The 26917-nt window shown below is 37.7% G+C and overlaps 1 protein-coding gene across 9 annotated transcripts in view; it reads right to left on the bottom strand.

The window, feature by feature from the left end:
• Positions 1–26917, bottom strand: part of CDK19 (cyclin dependent kinase 19) — a 180058-nt gene that overhangs the window by 137612 nt on the left and 15529 nt on the right. The window contains exons 1-2 of one of the 9 annotated variants that reach the window (XM_082404793.1): positions 10317–10367; positions 9896–9957 (exon numbers count right to left, since the gene is read on the bottom strand). The exons of 6 other annotated variants lie outside the window; for them this stretch is intronic. The gene's annotated coding sequence lies outside the window, so the exon portion shown is untranslated. Of the gene's footprint in view, positions 1–9895; positions 9958–10311; positions 10368–26917 lie in introns of those variants that run through there. 2 more of the 9 variants (XM_082404794.1, XM_082404792.1) reach the window with 2 other exon arrangements.

Below are 26917 nucleotides of genomic sequence, written 5' to 3'. Positions count from 1 at the left end.
GAGGTAGGGAGACAATTGTAAAAGTTCTGGGAAGGACTGCTGAAGGCCAAAATTAGAGTAAATAGGGTAAGAATGGAGGGAATGCATTCAAGAGGCCATCCAGATATAGACTTATCTACTGTGGTCAAATATATATAGAAACACTGTAGGCATTAAAGAAGTATTTGATGAATAAATGTGTATGCACATATGTGTACATGTAAATAAGAGAGTGCTAAGCAGACAGCCAGAGAAACAGCTGATGACTGAGGTTTCCAGTCAGTGAAAGCAAGGTTATTTACACCACACCTTCTACTACCCCTGCCCAAGAAAAGAATAATACTGACAATGAGCCAGCTAGCAAGTAAAGAATAAATTCATTTTGGATGTGTAGATTTTGAAGTGACTACTGAATAGCCAGGAGAAGATGAACAAAAGGAAATAAAGTGCAATTTAGAAAAGAAAACATCACTACACAGGCAACTGTTAAAATCACAGAAGTAAACGTGATCACAAAGAGAGCACAGAAGAAAAGAGCTGAAGATGGTAGCCTAGGCTCTTTCACATCATGGCACCTACCTAATGTTAACAATTATATTGCTTACCAGAGTCAACTGACAGTGCTCATGGGCTTCCACTGCCCCAAACTCCACCAGTGGCCGAAGAACTTAGAGGATTAATAATAGGACCCATAACCTATTCACAGTAGCCATGCCACAGGGGTTGGGAAGCCCTTCTCTGCTGAATGCCACTACCTTCAACAGGCTGCAGGAGAAATATTTAAACGTCCTTGATAATAGGCAAATCTAGATGTGAGACACTACAAGAAAATTGGTCTGACTTCTTAAAAAAAAAAAAAGACTCATAAAAAAGGTAGGGTTGGGGGATAGTCTACTCAAGACATGTAACAACTAAATATTATGCATGAAAACCTTATAGATTGTAGTTTATATAAAAACAGCTACAAAAGTTTATTTGTCAGACACTTGGGAAATTGTGACAATACACTAGATATTATACAATATTATTTTACCATAGTTAATTTTATTTTTTAATTTTTATTTTATTGTCTTAAATGTAGGATAGTGGCATTATGGTTATGCAGGAGAATACCCTTATTCTTAGGAAATGTAGAAGTATTTTGGGCTGGCATGTCATGACAGTGGCAACTTAATTTCAAATGGTTCCATAAGAACAAAAACTACATTTATATACATACAGAGTGAGAGAGGAAAAAAATGCAAAAACGATAACAATAGTTAAATCTAGCTGGAGGTTATGTGGGTATTCATTGTTCTAGAGTTTGAACTTTTCTGCTTTTACAAAACATTTCTAATAAAAAAAAATTGAGGGAAGTAACTAATAAACAGTAGTTAGAGAGTTAAAAGAAAAATAATAAAAAACAGTATTAAAGGTAAGTGGGCAAAAGCATCAAATGCAGAAGCGAAGTCAAACTGGAAAGAATGGAAAAGAGCTTGTCATATCTGACATTTGTTGATGCTTTGCAAGAACATGATTAGTAGAGCAAACACTTTGTTCAAAATTCTGTCAAGAACTGTACCATACTCTATTTTGCTATTACAATTACTTATAATTGACTCAGGCTTTTTTTCCCCATCCCCAAAAGAAGAAGGAGACTATCTTACTCATTTTTGTAATTTTTTTTTTTTTTTGTGGCTATGTTGAGTGTTCGTTGCTGCACGCAGGCTTTCTCTAGTTGCAGAGAGCGGGGGCTACTCTTCGTTGTGGTGCGCAGGCTTCTTATTGCGGTGGCTTCTCTTGTTGCAGAGCGTGGGCTCTAGGTACGTGGGCATCAGTAGTTGTGGCATGCGGGCTCAGGAGTTGTGGCACACGGGCTTAGTTGCTCCGTGGCATGCGGGATCTTCCCGGACCAGGGCTCGAACCCGTGTCCCCTGCATTGGCAGGTGGATTCTTAACCGCTGAGCTACCAGGGAAGCCCCTGGAAAACCTTCTTTTAAAGATACATATTCTAAAGATAAAAATAAAATATTCTGGGGAATAAAATTCAAATGACAGTAATAATCAAACACCAATATTTTTATTGGAAAAGTATTCATATTTAAAAGTTCACCAGAAAGCAGCGATCTCCTTCTAGGAGGGAAGGAGAAAAATATAAATATTTTGTCATTCTCTAGTCTAGCACTATCAGATCAGATAGAACTAGATCATCAACCTGTTCCTTTAGGTACACTTTCAGATTTCAGTCCTCATGAAATCATCTCAAATCATAAGTATCAATGAAAAAACAAATACTCAAAAAAGAAATCCACAAGTCAAGATATCAAAATCAACACTTAAAATTTAAATATATACTAGTTTTTCACCATACTCCTGAAAGTTCAGCCAAACCTAGACCACTGAGGAATCTTCTTTTGATAAAGTTTAAGCTATTACATGTTTTTCCTGGCTGATCTTAAGTACTATGATAACAGAGAATGTGATACTGTGATATAATAAGAAAACATATTGTGGGGTCTTCCTCGGGGGTTCCTGGCTCACAACTCCTAAAATCCTTGTAATTTCCTAAGTGATTAGAGCATATGAGCATCTTTTCTTATAATATTTGGTTTTTATTCTTGGAATAGCTTCAGAAGGATAAAAATAAAAGAAGCTCTTTTGTTATTCATAACAAGCCCCTTTCAACCACACCTGAGTTTATGTTACTGAAGTGATTTTTGGAAAGTCCCTAGAGAGCCACTGCATGGGGACTGGTTGCCAGGGGAACAAACCAAGTAATCAGAACTTTCAGCATGCCCACCACCACCCCAGCCCCAAATGGGGGCCTGGGGATTTAATTATTCACCAATGGTCAAGGATTTAATCAATCATGCCTACATAATGAAGCCTCCATAAAAATCCCTAAAGTACAGAATTCAGAGAGCTTCTGGGTTGGTGAACAAGAACACATCCACTTGCTGGGATGGTGGTACATACACCCCAAAACTCCACAGGGATAGAAGCTCTTGTGCTTGGGACCCTTCTGGACATAGACCTAGCCCTATATATTCTTCATCTGACTGTTCATTTGTATCCTTTAATATATCCTTTGTAATAAACCAGTAATCTAGTAAGTAAACTGTTTTCCTGAGTTCTATGAGCCATTCTAGTAAATGACTGAACCTGAGGAAGGGGTCGTGGGAACCTTCAATTTGTAGCTGAGTCAGAGGTTGTGGGCAACCTGGGGGACCCAACACTTGCCACTGGCATCTGAAGTGAGGGGTAGTCTTGTGGGACTGAGCCTTTAACCTGTGGGGTCGATATTGAGTTAAATTGTAGGATACCCAGCTGGTGTCGGAGAATTGGCCAGTATGGGAAAAAACCTGCACATCTCTGGTGTCAGAAGTAATTTGGGTAGTGTTGGGTGTAAGGAGAGTTGTGAATAGAGAGATAAACAGAGTTTTTCCTTTCAGATAGTCTATTTCCTAATATAGTAAGTATCCTTGCTAGAATCCGAACCATTTGAACCATTATAATCCACAATCTCTGAAATACACTTGAAAAAGCGAATTCCTTTAAAGGACTTTACTTGAAACTTTAATCAACATGACATATATCATAAAGTAAAAAGTCAGCTATTAGCTATAAAGAATTAATTTTTTTTTAGAAGTTTCCATATAGGTTAACCTGGATTAGTCTGTATAAAAATTCAGGTAAACCTAATGTTGTCAGATGATCCATTTCATAGGAATATCAACCTAAGATCAAATTCTAGTCACTAAAAAGCTGAAAAACAAGAAGTTAGGAAAATAAAGCTGTTGTCCAGACAAGAACAAAGTTAAATACCAATAACAGGGACTTCCCTGGTGGCACAGTGGTTAAGAATCCACCTGCCAATGCAGGGCACACAGGTTTGAGCCCTGGTCCGGGAAGATCCCACATGCTGCGGAGCAACTGAGCCCGTACTCCGCAACAAGAGAAGCCACTGCAATGAGAAGCTCGCACACCGCAACAAAGAGTAGCCCCTGCTCGCCGCAACTAGAGAAAGCCCGCGTGCAACAATGAAGACCCAATGAAGCCAAAAATAAATAAAATAAATATATTAAAAAAACAATAATAATGAGTCAATCAAGTCATAATTTATGAGAAAAAAAAGCATTTTTCTTTAATCATTAAATCACCTTTAAAACATAAAAATTTATGCTATCCAGTACCACAACACATTTATAATAAGAGTTATAAAAATAGCTACATTTATATAGTACTTAGTATGAGGCAGGTATCGTTCTTTGAGCCTCAACCACATTAACTCTTTTAATCCTCACAACGTGCTGCTAGGAAGCAAGTACTATACTCTCTCCATTGTACAGATGAGGACACTAAAAGCAGAGAGGTTAGATCACTCTAGATCACACAGCTAGTTAAGGGGCAGATCCAAGATTCACCAGGATCTAGGAAGCCTGGCTCCAGAGTCTGTGCTTTTGGTCACTACGGCTTCACTTCTTCTTATTCCCCTTCTGCAAAAGGGAACAGCACGGGTCAAGGCTCAGAGGCAAAAGAGAACGATGAATTTGAAGTCTGGTAAAGCTGGTTTAGAATAGGGGAAAGCAAGTTAAAGCTGAATGAAAAGAAGGCAGGGCCAGTTCAAACAGAACAGGTAAGCCACATTAAGGAAACTGGACTTCATTCCAAGCAGAAAAGGATTTTAATCAATCTGTGTTTTTGTGAATAGTTTGGAGATGAAGAGGGAACAAGGAGACTAACATTAAAAGGCCTTTGCAGTAATTTAAGAGATGACTACAGTCTAAATTAGAATGGTGGCAGAAGAAATAAAAAGTAGATGGAACTGAAAGATAATAAGGAAACAGTATCAACAGAACATGTGGTTAAGAAACAAGAGAAAGTAAAGGAAGAATGATTCTCATTTTTTGACTTGGACAACTGGGTGACAGTGGTGTCATTCACTGAGCTAAAAAGAACAGACTGGGGAAGTTTTTGTAAACTGAAGTTGAGAGGACTGTGGTCTTGTTTAAATGGAGATGTCGAAAAGGCATTTGGATAAACCTAGAGCTTAGAAGGAAGATGTGGGCTAGAGACAGAGTGTGAAAAAATTTAGAAATGAAACTCATGATAATAGCAGAGAGGACAGAACCCTGAAGAACATCATTTAAGGAGAAGAACCTCCACAGTATTAACAGTGGATACTACACTACATGATGCTAAACACTGCTCAGTGGTTTCTAATTATGTTGCTGTACTCTGGTCTTCCCAACTAACACGAATGTCACTGAAAGCAAGGACGCCTTCTATTAGGGCTTTGCAACTCCACAGCTTTTAGCATATTAATGGCTAGTTGTGGGGTACTTAACCAACTGAGATATGGGAAAGGGATACATAAAATATACTTGACTTTAGGAAGCTCCTTTTTTTAGGGTTCCTCTGATCTTCCAATATGCCCCAGGCTTTTGCTCCCCTCCACACTTGCTGCACTGATTGCTCTAACTCGGCAAAGAAGTTGTTGGTAATTGATGATGTGGGACTTACACAATGGTTCTGTGGTGGACTCTCTCGTACTCAACACCTATAAGCAAATCCAGATGAAATTAAGAGAAAAATGGAGGCGTTCTTATTTAATATAATAGACACAGTTTGTTCTATTGCATTTTACTACAACAGCAGAAATTTTTATATTTTTATATTATACTGTCAAATCACAAAATACTTGTTGTGTTTGGCCCTTGGTCTTTTCCACACTGACTGATCTTCCTGATCTCTCTTTCCCTTTTTCTTCTCTACATCAGACAAGGTTGACCTTTCTAGAAATTTTGTGAACATTCTACTCTAGCCTGAGGTCAAAGCTCTCTGCTCTGCATTCACCAAGTACATTTCTGTACTATACACGTGACATTCATCATATACCACTTCGTAAGGTAACTTTTCCATAGTATGTGATTTAAAGAGCTTAGATGATGGAATTATACACCTCTTATATTGATACTAAGTCACACAGCTAAGAAATTACTTATACCCTCAGAGTACCAGTTTTTGCACCTGTTAATTAGGAATAATAATACTAACATTGCACAATTTTCAAGATAAATGAGATCACATATGTAAAATATCTTGCACAGTGTTATAGTTGAGACATAGTTTTTGCCCTACAGAAGTTCACCAGAGAGCAGAGGAACTAAGTAATGTGCACAGTTACTAAATATAAGGTATTATGTGAAAAAGTGCCTGAATCCCATCATTTAAAATATTTTTATAACCATCAATTTAATCTTATCTTTCTCAAAGAAGTTTAGGTGAGGGAAAAGGACTGCAGGGTGGGAGAAGAGTCCTCTTATGACCTGATATGAGCAATACTTCACATCTTTTATATCACTAATTAGGATAATCTATTGAGATTATCATAGGTCATGAAAAGAAACTAGATGGTTTCCCCGATAAGATCAGGAACAAGGCAAGAATATCTGCTCTCTCTACTCCTGTTCAAAATCATACTGGAAGTCCTAGCCAATACAATAAAATGTGGAAAGGAAATAAAAAGTACACAGATTAAGGAAGAAATAAAATTGTATTTGTATAACTGTCTGGAGAAAATCCCAAAGAACAACAAGAGAACTCCTGGAACAAATAAACAATGATAGCAAGGTTGCAGGATACAAGGTTAATATACAAAAGCAATTGCTTTCTTATATACCAGCAATGAAAAGTTGGAATTGAAAATTAAATACACAATAACATTTACAACAGAACCCCAAAAAATGAATTACTTAGGTATAAACCTAACAAAACATGTATAAGATCTATACAAGGAAAACTATAAAACTGAAAAATCAAAAAATATCTAAATAAAGGGAGAGATATTCCATGTACGTGACTAAGAAAACCTAATATTGTCAAGATGTAAATTCTTCTCAATTTGATGTATAGATTCAACATAATCCCAGTCAAAATCCAAGCCAGTTATTTTGTGGACACTGACAAACTGACACTCAAGTTGATACGGTATAATCACGTTGGAAAACAGTTTGGCAGTTTCTTACAAAACTAAACATACTCTTATCATACGATCCAGCAATTGCACTCCTTGATATTTACCAAAATGAACTGAAAACTTCAGTCCCCACAAAAATCTGCACACAAATGTTTATAGCAACTTTATTCATAACTGCCAAAACTTAGAGGCAGCCAAGATATCTTTCAGTAGGTGAATGAATAGATTAACTGTGGCATATCCAGATGGTGCGATGTAATTCAACACTAAAAAGAAATGAGCTATCAAGCCATGAAAAGGCATGGAGGAAGCTTAATGCTTATTACTAAGTGAAAAAAGCTAAACTGAAAAGGTTACATACTGTATGATTACAACTATGACATTCTGGAAAGGGAAAACTATATAGACAAAAAAAGATCCGTGCTTGCCAAGGGCTCAAAGGAAAGGAGGCAGGGATAAATGGATGGAGCACAGGTGAGACAGGAGGGAAGGGAGCAGGGCAGAACCATTAAAAGAATGACACAGCTGTTGAGGATATGACAAATACTGGTTAGAACCAACTAGGCCCAAGATGGAGGAAGATTCTACTTCCAGTAGATCTTGAGCCTCATTATACGCTCATTGTAATACACCCACAGGTGCCATGACAGTTCCAAGGCTGACCCTAAAAAGCCAAAAAGTGGGCAGTGGCCCAATTCCTAGAAATCCCCACCCCTTCTCCAAGATAGAATATTCTTCCCACTTGTTAGCCTATGAAATTACCCAGCCCATAAAAACTAACCACCCCACAGCACGGGGCCACACTTGCCTTTGGAGACATCTGCATTGTGCCTATGGAATGTGTATCTCTCTAAATAAACTTGCTTTCACTTTACTATGGCTTGCTCTTGAATTTTGCCCTGCGCGAAGCCAAGAACCCTCACTTGGCTGCCCATCCCAGGAACTCGCCCAAGACCTGTGACATGACCAACCTCTTGTGCCCCATTCTCCTGCAACAGGGGGTATGTTTAGAGCAGTAAAATTATTCTGTATGATACTGTAATGGTGGATACATGTGATTATGCATTTGTCAAACCCACAGAATATACAACACAAAGAGTGACCCTTAAGGTAAACTATGGATTTAGTTAATAACAATCAATAATAATGGCTCATCAACTGTAGCAAACATACCACTAAAGCAAGATGTTAATCATAGGGAGATGGGGGTGGGGAGGATGGGGTTGAGGCAGTAAAAGCGTATATAGGAACTCTCTGTACTTTCCACTCAATTTTTCTGTAAACCTAAAGCTGCTCTAGGGACTTCCCTGGTGGTGCAGTGGTAAAGAATCCGCCTGCCAATGCAGGGGACATGGGTTCAAGCCCTGGTCCGGGAAGACCCCACATGCCGCGGTGCAACTAAGCCCGTGAGCCACAACTACTGAAGCCCGCGCGCCTAGAGCCTGTGCTCTGCAACAAGAGAAGCCACCACAATGAGAAGCCTGCACACCTCAACGAAGAGTAGGCCCCGCTCGCCGCAACTAGAGAAAGCCCGCGCGCAGCAACAAAGACCCAACGCAGCCAAAATAAATTAATTAATTAATTAAAGAAAGAAAGAAAGAAAGAAATCACTTCCAATCTACTGTTGGTAAATAGAAAATATCCTCCAACTGGCCAGTGAAAAGACCAAAAGAGGGACTTCCCTGGCGGTCCGGTGGTTAAGACGCCGTGCTTCCAATGCAGGGGGGTGCAGGTTCGATCCCTGCTTGGGGAACTAAGATCCCACATGCCGCGTAGCGTGGCCAAAAAATTAAAAAAAAAAAAAAAAAGGGAGAAAGGAGAAAGGGCATAGGAGGTAAAATTGCAGCTAACTCAATAAAAAGCCTGAAACTCTTCTAGTTAAGAAAAGCAGCTTCTCTGAATAGAAGGAAAGTGAAAGAAATAGTGAAACTGGGTTGATTGTAAAATGGAGTGATCCTTTGTAGGGCACAGAGTAGAAACTTAATAAATATATACTCCCCTAACGTCACATAAGGTGTATATCCTTAATATACAGTATAATATGCAGCCACTTGATATCAATACAAATATAATTTCCAGAAGACATAAGAAAACCATTCCTCTAATTCCCATTCAGAATCTATCTGAAAACTAGCCACGTTATTAATTTTAAGAATACAACACTGTTAGCTGCTATAGGTCTTAAAAAAAAAAAAAAAAAACCCTACTCAAGTATCATCTGAAGAAAGTTCATAAATGGTTTCATAAATTCAAAGAAAGTAATATCTGTAATATCTGGCACCTAAATGGCAAAATATTTGTATTTTTTTAAAAAATCGAAGTATTACCCAGGAAAGTTATGTCATATTATTTTCTGAAAAATAACTCATTAAGAAAGTCTCTATAAAAACATATTTGACAAATGTGTGGGATCTGTTTCTCTACTGAAACAAGAACTAAATTGAGAGAAGAGCATATTAACAAGTTCTGCAGAGAGGTAATTAGCATATTGGAAACTAAGATTTTTGGCACATGGGTCTGTCCTCCAGTCCATGAGTCATGGACTAGGCTGCCTATTTATTGTGAAGCAATCTTTCAGTAAAAGGAGCAGCAAGGAAGAATACAACATGAATAATGACTTGGATAACTTCCAAGGAAGAAGTCATAGTGAAATTAGGTCTGAGAAAGTTAGATAGCATATACTGTACATTATGCTAATGCTCTTTTCCTTTTACTCTTACTGTTTAGTTAACAGCAGAGAAACTGAAATTTAGTCCTTAGTTCTATTAAAAGTTTTCTATTTTTTATGGATTTTAGTAATACTGAATAAAATTATTCAAGTATTAGCTTGGCTTTACGTTTTGTGAAATGCACCATTATAAATTATTTTGTGATGACATTCGTGAAAACCTCTCGCCTGTCACATACCCACTCCAGCACACACACACAATGACACCAGAAGGCAACACTCTGCTTTACCTTCTGCTGAAAAGTCTGCTACCTCCAACGCTTGAGGTCCATACACGAAGCCCTCCTGGAATCTATGAACACAGCAGAGGCAAAAGGCAGAGAAGTTTATGTAGATTTAAAGTTACACTGCCCAAAACATAAAATGCCAAACGCCTATCACAAGTCTACATATCTACCAAGGATATCAGATTTTGGATTTGACAATGAGTAAATCAACAATATACTGATATCATTCAGAGTTCATTATACATTATGCAGCTAATTACATGAAAAAAACAAAAGTTGAGCCTTAACTAATTTATATTCTCACCAATATAGGTGATTTACACTATCAAAAATGCTAATGACAATTAAATTTTTAAAATCATGTGAGAGAGCCAATACATATATAAGGAATATATAAGAAATTAAGTAGAAAAATATACTTCACTTAATGAAGTGTGATAGACTCTACAGCTCAAGGTACATTCTTTCTTAGGACGGGAGACTGCTGGGAATATAGGAGAAAAACAATTAGAAACAGACATGCAGAGGGGAAAGGGAAAAGTAGAACTGTAAAGATATTCTAATGCCAAGACTTAATTTAAGTCTGACAGCAATGTTGAAATGAGCCAGATATTACATATGCTAAGCAGTATAAGGGAAATCTACCTTGTTCGAATCATATAAAATAAATATAAGCATGAAACATGAAATGCTTTTCAGAAAACATTCATGTAAAAAAATTAAGAATTTAGGGACTTCCCTGGCAGTCCAGTGGTTAAAACTCTGCGCTCCCAATGTAGGGGGGCAAGGGTTCAATCCCTGGTCAGGGAACTAAGAAACCGCATGCCCCACAGTGCGGCAAAAAAAAAAAAAAAATTAAGAATTTAATCAGGTGTATAGCTGATTCACTTTGTTATAAAGCAGAAACTAACACACCATTGTAAAGCAATTATACTCCAATAAAGATGTCAAAAAAAAAGGAATGAGATACAAATAAATTACACTATATAGCAAAAAAAAAAAAAGAATTTAATCAGGTAAAACATTTAGATCTCAGATTTCATTTCATTCTTTGCTGATGTTGGGCTTAAAGACTACAAAATGCAGCTAGTATATGAGAAAAGGAGTCAGATAAATTTTACTAGCTATTAAATTTAAAAGAGGGAGGCATGCTATCTTTATGTAATATCGAGAAATCATTAAACATACCATCAAACAATTAGGAAAGAAAGAACGAAGCACTGTCTTAAAATGTGATGATATGTCAAGAAAGAAACATTGCCTTGAAGTCAGGTGGCTTGAATTCAAGTTCCAGCTAAAGTTCTCAATTGCTCTGTGACATCAGGCAGGTCACTTAATCTCTGGTATAACGAGAGTTGTTCAATGAGGACTTTACCATATCTCAGATTTATACTGACTATCAAATGAAATATGGTATTAATAATCACAGAATGTGGACTTTCCTGGTGGCACAGTGGTTAAGAATCCGCCTGTCAATGCAGGGGACTCGGGTTCGAGCCCTGGTCTGGGAAGATCCCACATGCCCGTGCGCCACAACTACGGAGCCTGCACTCTAGAGCCTGTGAGCCACAACTACTGAGCCCACGCACCACAACTACTGAAGCCCTCACACCTAGAGCCCGTGCTCCGCAACAAAGAGAAGCCACCGCAATGAGAAACCCACGCACCACAACGAAGAGTAGCCCCCGCTCACCACAACTAGAGAAAGCCTGTGCTCAGCTATGAAGACCCAACACAGCCAAAAATAAACTTATTTTTAAAATAATAATAATCACAGAATGTTATATTTTGCAAAAATTTAAATCAGTGCATTTGACATAAATTAACAATTTAATAAATTTGTTAACTAAGAAACACAGGGAATATAGAGTGCCAAGCCAAGAAATCTGGGGAGGAAACCCAAAGAAGCAAAGCAAAAGGCTGAGCTGGTCAAAAGAGCCTAGAGTAGCTGACAGGACTAAATGGCAGCGAGCAAGTCACAGTCTCCAAGAGATGGTTGTATCATGTTACTAATTTAGCAGTTTGCCCAGTACTCTCTGCCTTGGGTGTATCTTAATCCCCAAAACAACCTTATAGACTACACCCTCCTCTAACGTAGTGCTTGTGACATTTTAAGCTAAGGACCTGAGACACAGTAACTACTTGCATATTGCATATATTTTTAAAAACCAGAGATAAGATCCCACCTAATAAAACAATAATGGAGCAAAGGCTTATCTTGTATGTATGATGTGCCAGGCACAGTTCTAAAGCTCTACAAGTACTAGCTCACTTGGTCTTTACAACTCTGAGATAAGTTCTGTTATTATCCTCACTTTACAGATGAAAAATTGAGACACAGGGAGCTTAAGAAACTTGCCTAGGGACTCCCCTAGTGGTCCAGTGGGTAAGACTCCACGTTCCCAAACCAGAAGGCCCGGGTTCGATCCCTGGTCAGGGAACTAGTTGCACGCCGCAACTAAGAAGTTCACATGCCACAACTAAAAGATCCCGCATGCTGCAACAAAGATCCCGCATGCTGCAACTAAGACCCGGTGCAACCTAAATAATTAATTAATTAATTTAAAAGGGGGAAAAAAAAAAAAATCTTGCCTAAACGCACAAAAGTGGCAGACCTGCGATTCAAACCCAGACTGTCTACTTCTAGACCATACTTAGTCACTATATCATCCAGACTATGGAATTAAAATCACACAAACCAGGGCTTCCCTGGTGGCGCAGTGGTTGAGAATCCGCCTGCAGGGGACACGGGTTCGAGCCCTGGTCTGGGAAGATCCCACATGCCGCGGAGCAACTAGGCCCGTGAGCCACAACTACTGAGCCTGCGCGTCTGGAGCCTGTGCTCCGCAACAAGAGAGGCCGCGATAGTGAGAGGCCTGCGCACCACGATGAAGAGTGGCCCCCACTTGCCACAACTAGAGAAAGCCCTCACACAGAAGCGGAGACCCAACACAGCCAAAAATAAATAAATAAATTAATTAATTTAAAAAAAATATGTACTTAAAAAATGTTGCGGATACTTTAAAAAAAAAATCACACAAACCAAGCACTTATCTATAGGTAAAAAGTAAACAATTAAAAACTGTTCTTAAGTATTCAATCATGTTATATATATTCTTCAGCATTTGCAACATTTCCTTGGAAAATTCAAATTCAAATGATTATTGTACAAAACATGTTTAAAAATGAGAAATGCTTACAATACAAAACCAAAAGAAAAAAATTTTAAATTTAAAAACAAAAAAAGGCCCTAAAAAGACTAAAGAACATATATCCAAATAACATTCAAATAATATTGGTGTTAGAGTAGCAAAATTGAGTGATTCCATTTCCATTTATTAAAACTTGCTGTCATATGATTACACAACTAAAACATTTTTAAACCTTCAAAAAATATCAACACAATGGATACTACCACATACCAATTAGGATGGCTACTATCAAAAAAAATTTTTTTAAGGAAAAAAATAACAAGCATTGGCAAGGCTGTGGAAAAACTGGGACCCCTATGTACTGTTGGTGAGAATGTAAAATGGTGCAGTTGCTATAGAAAATACTATGGCAGTTCTTCAAAAGATTAATAATAGAATTACTACATTATTCAGCAATTCCACTTCTGGGTATATAGCCAAGAGTTAAAGGCAGGGATTCTCAAAGAAATATCTGTACACCCATGTTCACAGCAGCCTTATTCATAACAGCCAAAAGGTGGAAGCCACCCAAGTCTCCATCGATGGATGAATGGATAAACAAAATGTGCTATATACATACAACGGAATAGTATTCAGCCTTGAAAAAGAAGAAAATGCCTGCACATACTAAAGCATGGCTTAACCTTGAGGACATTATGCTAGATAAAATAAAGAAGTCCCAAAGGGACAAATACTGATGATTCTTCTTATATGAGGTACCAGAGTCATCAAATTCATAGAGATAAAAAGTAGGATGGTGGTTGCCAGGGGCTGGGAGAAGGGGAAAAATGGGAAGTTATTCTTTAATAGATACAGGGTTTCAGTTTTACAAAATGAAAAGGATTTTGTGAATAGATGGTGGTGATGGTGGCACAAAAACATTAATGTATTCGATGTCGCTGAACAGTTCACTTAAAAATGATTAAAATGGTAAATTTTATGTGTACATATGTTGTCACAATTCTTTAAAAAAGTAATAGGTGTTAAGTGTATAACATACAAAAAGGTATGTATAAAAAAAGATAAAGAAAATTGTTATTTCATTTTCCAGAAAAACTACTGTAAATCCTTTTTTTAAAATTTATTTATTTTATTTATTTATTTTTGGCTGTGTTGGGTCTTTGTTGCTGTGCACGGGCTTTCTCTAGTTGTGGTGAGCAGGGGCTACTCTTCATTGCAGTGCGCAGGCTTCTCATTGCAGTGGCTTCTCTTGCTGCAGAACACGAGCTCTGGGCTCATGGGCTCTAAAGCGCAGGCTCAGTAGTTGTGGCGCTCGGGCTTAGTTGCTCCGCGGCATGTGGGATCTTCCCAGACCAGGGCTCAAACCTGTGTCCCCTGCATTGGCAGGCGGATTCTTAACCACTGCGCCACCAGGGAAGCCCTATAAATCCCTTTTTTTTTTTAAACATCTTTATTGGAGTATAATTGCTTTACAATGGTGTGTTAGTTTCTGCTTTATAACAAAGTGAATCAGTTATACATATACATATGTTCCCATATCTCTTCCCTCTTGCATCTCCCTCCCTCCCACCCTCCCTATCCTACCCCTCTAGGTGGTCACAAAGCACCGAGCTGATCTCCCTGTGCTATGTGGCTGCTTCCCACTAGCTAGCTATTTTACATTTGGTAGTGTATATATGTCCATGCCACTCTCTCACTTCGTCCCAGCTTACCCTTCCCCCTCCCCACGTCCTCAAGTCCATTCTCTACCTCTGCATCTTTATTCCTGTCCTGTCCCTAGGTTCTTCAGAACCATTTTTTTTTTTTAGATTCTATATATATGTTAGCATACGGTATTTGTTTTTCTCTTTCTGACTTACTTCACTCTGTATGACAGACTCTAGGTTCATCCACCTCACTACAAATAACTCAATTTCGTTTCTTTTTATGGCAGAGTAATATTCCATTGTATATATGTGCCACATCTTCTTCATCCATTCATCTGTCGATGGACACTTAGGTTGTTTCCATGTCCTGGCTATTGTAAATAGTGCTGCAATGAACATTGGGGTGCATGCGTCTTTTTGAATTATGGTTTTCGCTGAGTATATGCCCAGTAGTGGGATTGCTGGATCATACAGTAATTCTATTTTTAGCTTCTTAAGGAACCTCCATACTGTTCTCCATAGTGGCTGTATCAATTTACATTCCCACCAACAGTGCAAGATGGTTCCCTTTTCTCCACACCCTCTCCAGCATTTATTGTCTGTAGATTTTCTGATGATGGCCATTCTGACCTGTATGAGGTGATACCTCATTGTAGTTTTGATTTGCATTTCTCTATGATTAGTGATGTTGAGCATCCTTTCATGTGTTTGTTGGCAATCTGTGTATCTTCTCTGGAGAAATGTCTATTTAGGTCTTCTGTCCATTTTTTGGATACAGTTGTTTGTTTTTTAGATGTTAAGCGGCATGAGCTGCTTGTATATTTTAGAGATTAATCCTTTGTCAGTTGCTTCGTTTGCAAATATTTTCTCCCATCCTGAGGGTTGTCTTTTTGTCTTGTTTATGGTTTCCTTTGCTGTGCAAAAGCTTTTAAGTTTCATTAGGTCCTATTTGTTTATTTTTGTTTTTATTTCCATTTCTCTAGGAGGTGGGTCAAAAAGGATCTTGCTGTGATTTATGTCATAGAGTGTTCTGCCCATGTTTTCCTCTAAGAGTTTGGTCTTTTTTTTTTTTAATTATTTATTTATTTATGGCTACATTGGGTCTTCGTTTCTGTGCGAGGGCTTCCTCTTGTTGCGGCAAGTGGGGGCCACTCCTCATCGCGGTGCGCGGGCCTCTCACCATCGCGGCCTCTCTTGTTGTGGAGCACAGGCTCCAGACGCGCAGGCTCAGCAGTTGTGGCTCACGGGCCCAGTTGCTCCGCGGCATGTGGGATCTTCCCAGACCAGGGCTCGAACCCGTGTCCCCTGCATTGGCAGGCAGATTCTCAACCACTGCGCCACCAGGGAAGCCCCTGGTCTTTTTTTAATATAAATTTATTTATTTATGGCTGTGTTGGGTCTTCGTTTCTGTGCGAGGGCCTTCTCTAGTTGCGGCGAGTGGGGGCCACTCTTCATCGCGGTGCGTGGGCCTCTCACTGTCGTGGCCTCTCTTGTTGCGGAGCACAGGCTCCAGACGCACAGGCTCAGTAGTTGTGGCTCACGGGCCCAGTTGCTCCGCAGCATGTGGGATCTTACCAGACCAGGGCTCGAACCTGTGTCCCCTGCATTGGCAGGCAGATTCTCAACCACTGCGCCACCAGGGAAGCCCCCTTCTAAGAGTTTTATAGTGTCTGGCCTTACATTTAGGTCTTTAATCCATTTTGAGTTTATTTTTGTGTATGGTGTTAGGGAGTGTTCTAATTTCATTCTTTTTACATGTAGCTGTCCAGTTTTCCCAGCACCCCTTACTGAAGAAGCTGTCTTTTCTCCGTTGTATATTCTTGCCTCCTTTATCAAAGATAAGGTGACCATATGTGCGTGGGTTTATCTCTGGGCTTTCTATCGATATCCTAATTTTATACATTTTGCTTCCTCTGTGTAGAACACAGAAATGTAACAATAATCTTGAGTCTGTTCCTAATAAGCAACCTGCCTCCCACTAAGAGCAATGTCATTAATCTAAGAAAAACAGACTTATCTCATCTTGCAGCACATTATTTCTAATTGTAGCCCACAGTACCACAGTTGTACCAACATACTAAATTCTTTCCTTCTAACCAGGGAGAAACTGGTGTTTTTAAAAGGATAAATTAAGAAGGCACTCTGCATCCATAGCCAAAGAGATGATATGGGAAGAGGCACAATGCAGAGTGCTCAATTTGGGTAGGGGATTGAAGAGTAGAGAAAAATAGGGCAAGTACCCTGGATAAACTTGCAGCACAACTTTTCACAGAGTGGAACAGCTTTATCTGAAGTGTTATAAATTTTCATCAAGTAAAAGCATAATAAAGTTAAATTGGAAAATAGTACGAATATTTATATTACTTTCCCTCATTCTTTTAGCATGAAAACTCAAAAGTTGGCCACTTTTTCAAAGCACATCATTGGTTTCACCTTCCTTCAGTTTCTTCTGCTACGTAAACAAGTACAAACAACCATATGGAAATTACAGAGACTATGTGTAACAATGAAATCTCTTCTTCTGATTATAAATTACACACAGTTCTCTCTTTCAAACCACATTAAATACAGAAACAAAACCAAGATCTTTAAAACTACAAACCAAACACATAAAAACAAGTCAAAACATTCCTTTCATTTGATTGTGTAACTGGGTAAAATAAACCAGCAAATTGCATTGCCCAATACAGATTTCTACCTAAAGAAATACATCAAGAAAAAGATAGGGCTTCCCTGGTGACGCAGTGGTTAAGAATCCGCCTGCCAATGCAGGGGACACAGGTTCGAGCCCTGGTCTGGGAAGATCCCACATGCCACGGAGCAACTAAGCCCGTGTGCCACAACTACTAAGCCTACGCTCTAGAGCCCGCGAGCCACAACTACTGAAGCCCACGCACCTACAGCCCATGCTCTGCAACAAGAGAAGCCACTGCAATGAGAAGGCCGCCCATCGCAACAAAGAGTAGCCCCTGCTCGCCGCAACTAGAGAAAGCCCACGCGCAGCAACGAAAACCCAATGCAGCCAAACATAAATAAATAAATAAATTCATAAAAAAAGAAAAAAGAAAAAGATAGGGAAAGAGGGATGGGGACAAGGACAGTTTAATAGGTTACAATGGCTGAGGAGCAAGTCTAAGGATTTTCATACTTTTTGTGCTACATTATATAATCTTCATTCTATTAAAAGAACAAAATTACAATGTTCTTACCTGTAATAATGGTATTATGGTTATGCAGGAGAATGTGTTTATTTTTAGGAGAGGCATGCTGAAATATTAAAGGCTATAGTGCCATGATGATTGCAACTTAGTTTCAAGTGTCTCAGAAAAAATATATATGTATGTGCAAACATATTTACAGACAAAGCAAATATAGCAATCTGTTAACTATTTAAGCTGGACCTGAGAATGGCAAACTACACCCCAAGCCAAATCCAGCTGAGCCTGTTTTTGTAAATAAACTTTTACTAGAACACTGCCATGCCCTTTCATTAACCTGCTGTCTACAGCTGCTTTCTCTCTACAACTCCAGAATTAATAGTTGTAACAGAGACCATATGGCCTCCAAAGCCTAAAATATTTACTGGCCCTTTACATAACTACAGAAAATATCTGGCCCTTTACGGAAGAAATTTTGCTAACTCCTATGTAGACAGTGGATATACAGGTGATCATAGAACCAAGTCTTTAAGCTTTTCTGTATGTTTGAATTTTTTTACAATAGAAAGTTGGAAATACATACACTTTTATACACAAATCTTTTGATTTCTTCAGAATACAGACAAATACAGAAACAGATCATTGAAAAAGAGAGCTTGGACACAATCATAATACTGATATGATACTAAAAAGAGTTATGCAGTTTTTAGTGCAAAAGGAGCAACTTTTTAGGACAGCAATTTGGTGATATCTAATTTTAAACACTCCTACCCTATACCTATCCTACAAAAATACACAAGTGTGAAAAGATTAGTAGCAGTGCTTGTTATCTGTCAGGCCCTTCACATGTCATGCAATCCTCACAACAACCCTATGAGGTAAGTAAGGACCACTATTCTCCCCATTTTACATATGAGGAAACTAAGACATAGAGTTAATTTGCCCAAGTCACACAGCTAATGGTATCACTGGGATTATGAATTCAGATAAAACTTCAAAGCTCAATCATAATCACCATACAACACTGCCTGTTGAAAAAAAGGACAAAGCAAGTAAATGCAAAATAACCAAAAGATGAATACAAAGAACCAATACACAATGAAGACATTCAACCTCCCTGGTAATAAAATAATAATAATATAAATGAAAGCAAAATATCATCTGCCTGTCAGCTTAGATAAGCAGAAAAAAGCTAATGTGGGCAAGAGTAAGGAGAAAGAAGCAGCACCGTGCCCTTTTGATAGACGTGTAAGTAAAGTCAACCTACTTGGAGAAAGAGTGTGGCAATATGTTCCTAAATTCTAAACGGGCATACCCTGTGATCCAACAATTCTGCTTCTAAGAATTTATTCTAAAGGGATAATCAGACAAGTGGGCAAACATAATAAACATTATTTGCTACAGTAAAACAAAAATAAAAACCTAGAAACAACATAAATGTTTATTAATAATAGAAAAATACAGACAATGGAATACCATAACGCAGTTCAAAATGATTATATAAATCTGTTACTAACAGAAAGATACCAACATATAGCATTTAGATATTTAAAAAGAAGAGATTAAAACCACATATGGAGGATGATCCTACTTCTGTAATTTTTTTTTTAAAGGTGAGTATGTTTGTTTGTATACAGACCACAAATGGATGAAAAGATGTCAGGAAGGAAATGCACCAAAATATTAAGTAATTATCTCTAGATGGTGGGATTTTGAGTGTTTCTTACGTCCTCCCTTATTTCTTTCCTTATTATCTAATTACTTCTGCAGATTGTATAACTTTTATAATTATTTTTAAAAACCAGTCAATTTTAAATATTTGTTTACAGCTCAATAATTACTATTTCCTTATTTATAACATGCAGTGCGTATTTAATTAAGGAGTTCAGAACAATTTGTTAAGGACTTAATGACACTCCAGAAATAAAGAAATACTAAATAGCCAATGATCACCAAAATTTCATGTTAAAAAATTAATGGTAATAGGATTAACACATACATTTTTGATAGTATAAAAGCATCATCTCCTTTATTCCTCACAACTCATTCCCCATTTTTACATACTTCTCTTTTCAGACCCTAATCCTTTCCAGTTCTTCCCAAGCTATTAAAAAAACTTTTTATACACGTTTAGAATTTATCTTGCCCAAACACCTCCAGATCTCTGAGTTTATTATTTCTTTCACCTCTACACTATGTATTCACCACTCATCCTACTAAACTAAAAATCACTTCTCTGTCTGGCTCACTCTTCATCCTTCAAAACTCAGCTCTCATAGGCTTTCCCTGCTCTTGGAAGCTTTCCAAATCACCTGCACAGTCCTAGGTCAGTTCAGTTCAGTGTCCCTCCTGGTTACCCCCACAGCATCCTGTGCACACCTGTAAAACAGAATTTATAGCCCTGTATTGTAATTTATTTCATTCTCTCGCTAGATTGTAAGAAAAGGAACTATGTCTTCTATCCTTACACTCCTAATTCCTGCATAGGGTTATTCAGTAAGAGTCAAATAAATGAGTGAATGATATTGCATGTTATCTTTTTTCACTGTATATTTTTAATTTAGCCCAATATACTATAAATCCTTAAAGGATGGAACTTTGTCACATGTCCCTTTGCTTTAAAAAAATTTTTTTAATTGGAAAAAAAAAAAACACTATCAGACCTAAATATAAGACCTAAAACTACAAAACTCTTAGGAGAAAACAAAAAAGTAAATCTTTGCAACCTTAGATCAAGCAGCAGTTTCCTAGTACAAGCAACAAAAGAAAAAGAGACATAAATTGGACATCATCAAAATTAAAACCTTTTGTGCTTCAAAGGACACGATCAAGAAAGTGAAAAGGCAATCCACAAAATGAGAGAAAATATTTGCTAATCATAAATCAGATAAGGGCCTAGCATCCAGAATATATAAAGAACTCTTACAACTCAACAACAACAAAGAATAAAAAGACAGCCCAATTAAAAAAATGGGAAAGGGATTTGAACAGACATTTCTCCAAAGACTATACACAAATGGCCAAAAAGCACATGAAAAGATGCTCAATATCATTAGTTATTAGGGAAATAAAAATCAAAACCACAATGAGATACCATTTCATACTCACTAGGATGGCTAAAATAGAAAAGACAGACAATACCAAATGTTCACAAAGGAATTGGAACCCTCACACATTGCATTTGGGAATGTAAGATGGTGCAGCGGCTTTGCAAAAGTCTGGTAGTTCCTCAAAAGGTTAAATATAGAGTTAACATACAACCTTAGGTTCCACTCTTAGCAATTCCACTCTTAGGTATAGACCCAACAATTTAAAACATATGGTCAAACAAAAACTTCTACATAAATGTTCATAGCAGCATTATTTACAATGGCCAAAAAGTGGAAGTAACCCAAATAACCATCAACTGATGAATGCATAAACAAAATATAGTATATCCATACAATGGGATAATCTTCGGCCACTTACAAGAGTGAGGTACTCATACATTCTACAACATGAATGAACTTTGAAAACATTATGCTAAGTGAAAGAAGTCAGAAATAAATCACATATAGTATGATTTCAATTATATGAAATGTCCAGATTAGACAAATCCGTAGAGATAGAAGAAGATTAGTGGTTGCCAGGAGCTAGGAGAATGGGGAAATAGGGAATATCGCTAATGGGTAAAGGGCTTCTTTTGGGGGTGATGAAATGTTCTAAAATTAGATACTGATAATGATTACACAACTCTGTGAATATACTAAAACCACTAGGTTGTCAAAAAATAAATTAAAAGCCTCTGCTATGATGGACCTAAATAAATATTTTACTGATGAAAAATACAGTAACTTATCAATCAATCAATCAGTATCTTAGAAAGTTTATGGAAAAGTGCACCCTGACAACTGACAATAAGTAATTTGCCTTCATCAATCTCTTCAGTAATCATCATGGATGCTCCACAGGCAAATAGTTCTCATTACATTTATATTAGACATCTTGTTACAGATAAGAATGTTGGGGTAGGAATTAGAAAAGGACACCAATATATTAGAAACTAAAACATACTATGTGATCTTAAGGGAGGTATTTAGTGTTTCTGGACTTCTTTTAAGGCAAGCAATTTAACAAGATATAAGATTCCATGATTTTTTTTTTTTTTTTTTTTGACCCTGCAACATGTGGGATCTTAGTTCCCCGACCAGGGATTGAACCTGCACCCCCTGCACTGGAAGCACAGAGTCTTAACTGCAATCACTACCTTTAAGTACATCTGGAAAGAGATTTTTTTTTTTTTTGAGATTTTTAAGTTTTTAATTAAATTATGTTCTTAAAACACCAACTTTATGCAGATCAATATAGTAATACTAGGCAACACTAAGAAACACCAGTTCACTTTGAAGTTCCTAATCATAATCACCACTTTAAAGTCAAATATTGTTGAGCACAGTTTGATTTATGTACTCTCTCCTCTTTTCACTTTATATTTTTCACTTTAGAAATTCCCTCTCAGGGACTTCCCTGGTGGTGCAGTGGTTAAGAATCCTCCTGCCAATGCAGGGAACACGGGTTCAAGCCCTGGTCTGGGAAGATCCCACATGCCACAGAGCAACTAAGCCCGTGTGCCACAACTACTGAGCCTATGAGCCACAACTACCGAAGCCTGCACACCTAGAGCCTGTGCTCCGCAACAAACAGAAGCCACCGCAATGAGAAGCCCGGACACTGCAATGAAGAGTAGCCCCTGCTCTCACAACTAGAGAAAGCCCATGCATAGCAACAAAGACCCAGTGCAGCCAAAAATAAATCGATTAATTAATTTTAAAAAAAAAGAAATTCCCTCTCTCAGAAAAACAAAGTTTTAACTAAATATCTGTTGATCACAGTGCTACCTGTAATAATAAGAAGTTACAACCTAAGCATCAATCAACAAAGTAAAATAGTTAAACAAATAATGGCACATCTATATGGAGAAAGTCATTTAAAACGTAGAACAGTGACTTTCTGAGGAAAGAAGGTCAGGAAACAGACTTTTAACCCAAACCCTCAAGAATAACTGCATATAATTGATGCTATTATTGATGGAAGGTTTGTATATGGGAATGGTATAGATTTTCTTGAAAAGAAAACCACTGCTGAAAAAGAACATTTAATGAATTGAGACAATATCCATTATATATCGTTAAACAGAAAACACAAGTTACCAAAAATCATGTAGAATATGATCACATTCTTGAGAAAAGCATATATTTGCTCAGAAAAACATGTATAAAAATATATACTACACCATTCAGTGTTCATCTATGAATTATTTGAATCCTTTTGCTTATCTTTATTTTTTTCCAGCTTTGAGAATTATATAAATTTAAGGTGTACAGTGTGATGATTTATGTGTATATACTGATTATCACAATAGGGTAGTTAACACATCCATCATCTCATAGTTAACAATTTGTGTGTGTGTACTTATCTTTGTTTAGTTTTTCTTAAACATGTTCTATTTATAAGAAGAAAATTTTAATTAAAAAAAAATAAGACTCTCCTCTTTCATTTATTTTCTTTATTTTGAAGGCTTCAAAGTAAAACAGCCCATCATGGAATCCATTTTTCTTTCCTAATGTAATAAAGTTTCTTATAACAATTAATTGTAGATGGGGGAAAAAAATTCTATCTTCCTGCTGAACCTAATATGGTTAATCCTCATTTTCAAAACTACAAGGTGACTATAGTTTTTACTCAATACCTACCCTTTTTATTTGCTAATTTAAGCCTCAGGGAAATTTACTGTGGAAACCCCCTTATATTTTTGGAGAAAAAATAAACCAATACTTTGGTGGGGACTTTTATATTCCTCATAGCAACCACATGAGATGGTAATTTATCATCGTATAAATTTTACAGGTGGAGAAACTGAGATTCAGATACATTTTACCAAAATACCACAGCTAGAGAGTATCAGCCCAGATTTGAAATAAGAGTTTCCAATTCCAAGGTTTCCTTATACCACAGTTGTATCTTTATATCTTTATATCTTTATCTTTAATTGAGAATCAGAAGTAAAAATCCCTCTCTGAGAAAGGAAAATTCAAGTGGTTCTTTAAGAAGGAATAAACTTTATTTAAATCATTTGAACCCAAAAGTACTTTGTTTATTTAAAGGCCTTTGTGACTGGAAAATGTCTTTCTGATAAAGGCACTGAATTTACAACCTCAATAAACTGGACCCAAAAGCTTAGTCAGTTGGTGTGGAGCAAGGGTCATATGTAAAATTTAATATGTCTAACTCCTGTTCTCTTACAAGCACCAAATTTCTCTGTTGTGTTTTCCTTTCATTTGTACAAAAAAGATAAGGACCCCCATAATGCAATATGGCTTTATTTAAAAGCCCATCTTTACCCATCTAAATTTTAAACCTTTATATTTATATGGATTTAAAGGTCTACAAAATTTGTATTGGTTAATTATGTAAAGTCTTTACATAGTGTGAGAGACAGTGATACTTCATTAACTGTATTTATCATTAAGCACTTTGGTAATAACTAAGTTTTGTAAAAAATAAGACAAAAGGCCCAAAACAGAGGCACTTATGCTAAGCCCCACACTAACAAACCGAGACTTAATTACAATTTTGCCCCCCCAACCCAGAAATGGAATCTTAAACTAGTCAATCAGGAATCACTTGATCAGCACTAGTTAGGTAATCTGCCTGAGGGACCCCTGCCATCCCCTAAAGGAAAGCGACCTTGCCATAACCAATCTGCTTACTTGCCTAGTATAACGTCCTTGTTCCTGCTCCCTTCTGCTTATAGAAGTCTTTCATTTTGTACAGCTCCTTAGAGCTCCTTTCTGTTAAGATTGAATGCTGCCCAATTCATGAATCATTGAATAAGTCCAATAAGATTTTTAAAATATACGCAATTGAATTTTGTTTTTAAACAAGTTTGGTGGCAGTGATGGGATCCAAAGGAGACTTCTGATTACTTCATGGATGAGAAACACAGGCATTGGTACTGTGAACCCTTTGAGTTCTGTGTCTTTCCAAGAGCCATCGGTAAGCTCCTCTTGGTTCTGAGCTCTTTTCTCTTTGTGTTGAGCTCCCAATCTAATTGGCTTCCCAGTCCAAGGCTTGGAGGGTCAGCTTGAGCTGCCAGACAGTTCCACCTGGAACCCGAGTCCCTAGCCCTTGGTTAGTCCACAGTGCCCATTTGTTGGGATCTACTGGTTCAGTCCAAAATTCTACTTTAGGAACTACCGACAGTTGCACTTAGGAACATCTAAGGCCTTCTCTTGGCAAGTCCACAATACCATCTATTTGGTTACTGCTGGTGTCCACAGTTCCATTTCCTTGGTTACTGTTGGTTTCTGTTACTATGCACATGAGGCAAAGGAATAATAGATCTACTGTGAATGGGAATCTCAGAAGCCAAAGTGACAACACTGATGGGTACAGGTCAGGTACTTAAAAGTTGTTAAGAGTACTCACTGCTCTAAGACACCCATGCTAGAATAAGTTGGTCATGGAACAGGTTAGATTAACACTAGGTCACCCACCAACCTCAAGAAAATTTCTGTGCAACAAGATACACTGTAAAACATCACAAAATCCCCAACCAAGCAGCACATCCCTCTTAGGTATTAATTTGCTCCGAGAGACCCAAAGTATAGGTAAAGAAATAGGATCCTCAAGTTTCAAAGGATTGAGCACATCACCTTCTGATACAACTGCTTATTTTAATTCTAAGAACTATGGTCCTGGAAGCTGTTGATATCTACAAAAATGGCAAAATCTTACTAAGACAACCTAGAATTATAATGGTCATTAAGGGGAACATTCCAACTAAACAAGATCAATCATTTAAAAAGTGCAGTTGAAAGCAAGGACTCCAAAGCAAACAAACAGAATGGGATACCTATTTTAATTAACATGCAGAAGCTTCCAAAGGGCTTCAAGATTCTAAAATAGCTTCATTGAGGGGACTTCCCTGGTGGTCCAGTGGCTAAGACTCCATGCTCCCAATGCAGGAAGCCCCAGGTTCAATCCCTGGTCAGGGAACTAGATCCCACATGCCGCAACTAAGGAGCTTGCAGGCCACAACTAAAAGATCCCGCGTGCCGCAACTAAAGATCCTGCAGGTCACAACTAAGACCCGACGCAGCCAAATAAACAAATACATAAATGAATAAATATTTTAAAATAAATAAGTAAAACAGCTTCATTGAAAGACTTATAGTAAAATGCTAATGAAAAATTAAATACACAAGAGGTACCTAAAACAAGACTACAAGACTTACATGACTCCTACTACTCCCCTCTATCCTACTTTACTTGAGCACTCATTCTACTAATCCTCTGTCTGAATCATCTTTCCACTCTGAAGAGACTACAAGACCATAAACAAAAGTCTCCCCATTAGTGGCCTTACAGACACCCCCATATTTACCCTCAAAGGTGGGCCCCCATGTGGGCCTCTCTCAGGGTTGACAAGATCCTGGGGGATTTTCTGGTTATTCCCTTAAACATCCAATGGGAAACTAAAATTAAAATTAATGGAAAACCTTGCCAAATTCTGGTAGATACCAAAGGTACACTCTCTACTTTAACCCCCACTCTGAAGTCTGCAGATGGGATCCTGGGGAAATCGTCAGAACCTGGCAAAGGATGAGAATCTTACCAGAGTCAGCTCTCCTGAATATATGCTTGTAGTGCCAGAGAGAGAAAGGTAAAATTTCATGTTGTCCCTTCCTTTCCAAATCCACACCCACTGGTTATTAATCCGTTCTCTCCTAGAGACACCTATTGCCTTCTTGTGTGTCTCTTTTTTGTCCTGAGAATTGTCTAAGTCTTTCTTTCTTTCTTCTGGGTATCTTTGAGAGTGACTCAGGCTCTTGAAAAGGTAGTATATTTTGCATCCTCTTTGGAGATGCCTCTTGAGTCCAAGGGGTTGTCCAACACTGCCAGGAATATTTACTGTTAGTCCCAATTGAAACCTGGTAAGATATTTGAAAGGATTTTTTTAAAGTAGCTCTGTGGTCAGAAGTTGGCCAAATTGTAAGCTGATATTCAAAGCCTGACAGGAACTTTCTT

Source organism: Balaenoptera borealis (genome assembly GCF_965194805.1).
Source record: "Balaenoptera borealis genome assembly, chromosome: 9".
Lineage (NCBI taxonomy): Eukaryota > Metazoa > Chordata > Mammalia > Artiodactyla > Balaenopteridae > Balaenoptera > Balaenoptera borealis.
Note: the sequence above shows the minus strand (reverse complement) of the source record. Positions and strands in the feature narration are given on the sequence as shown.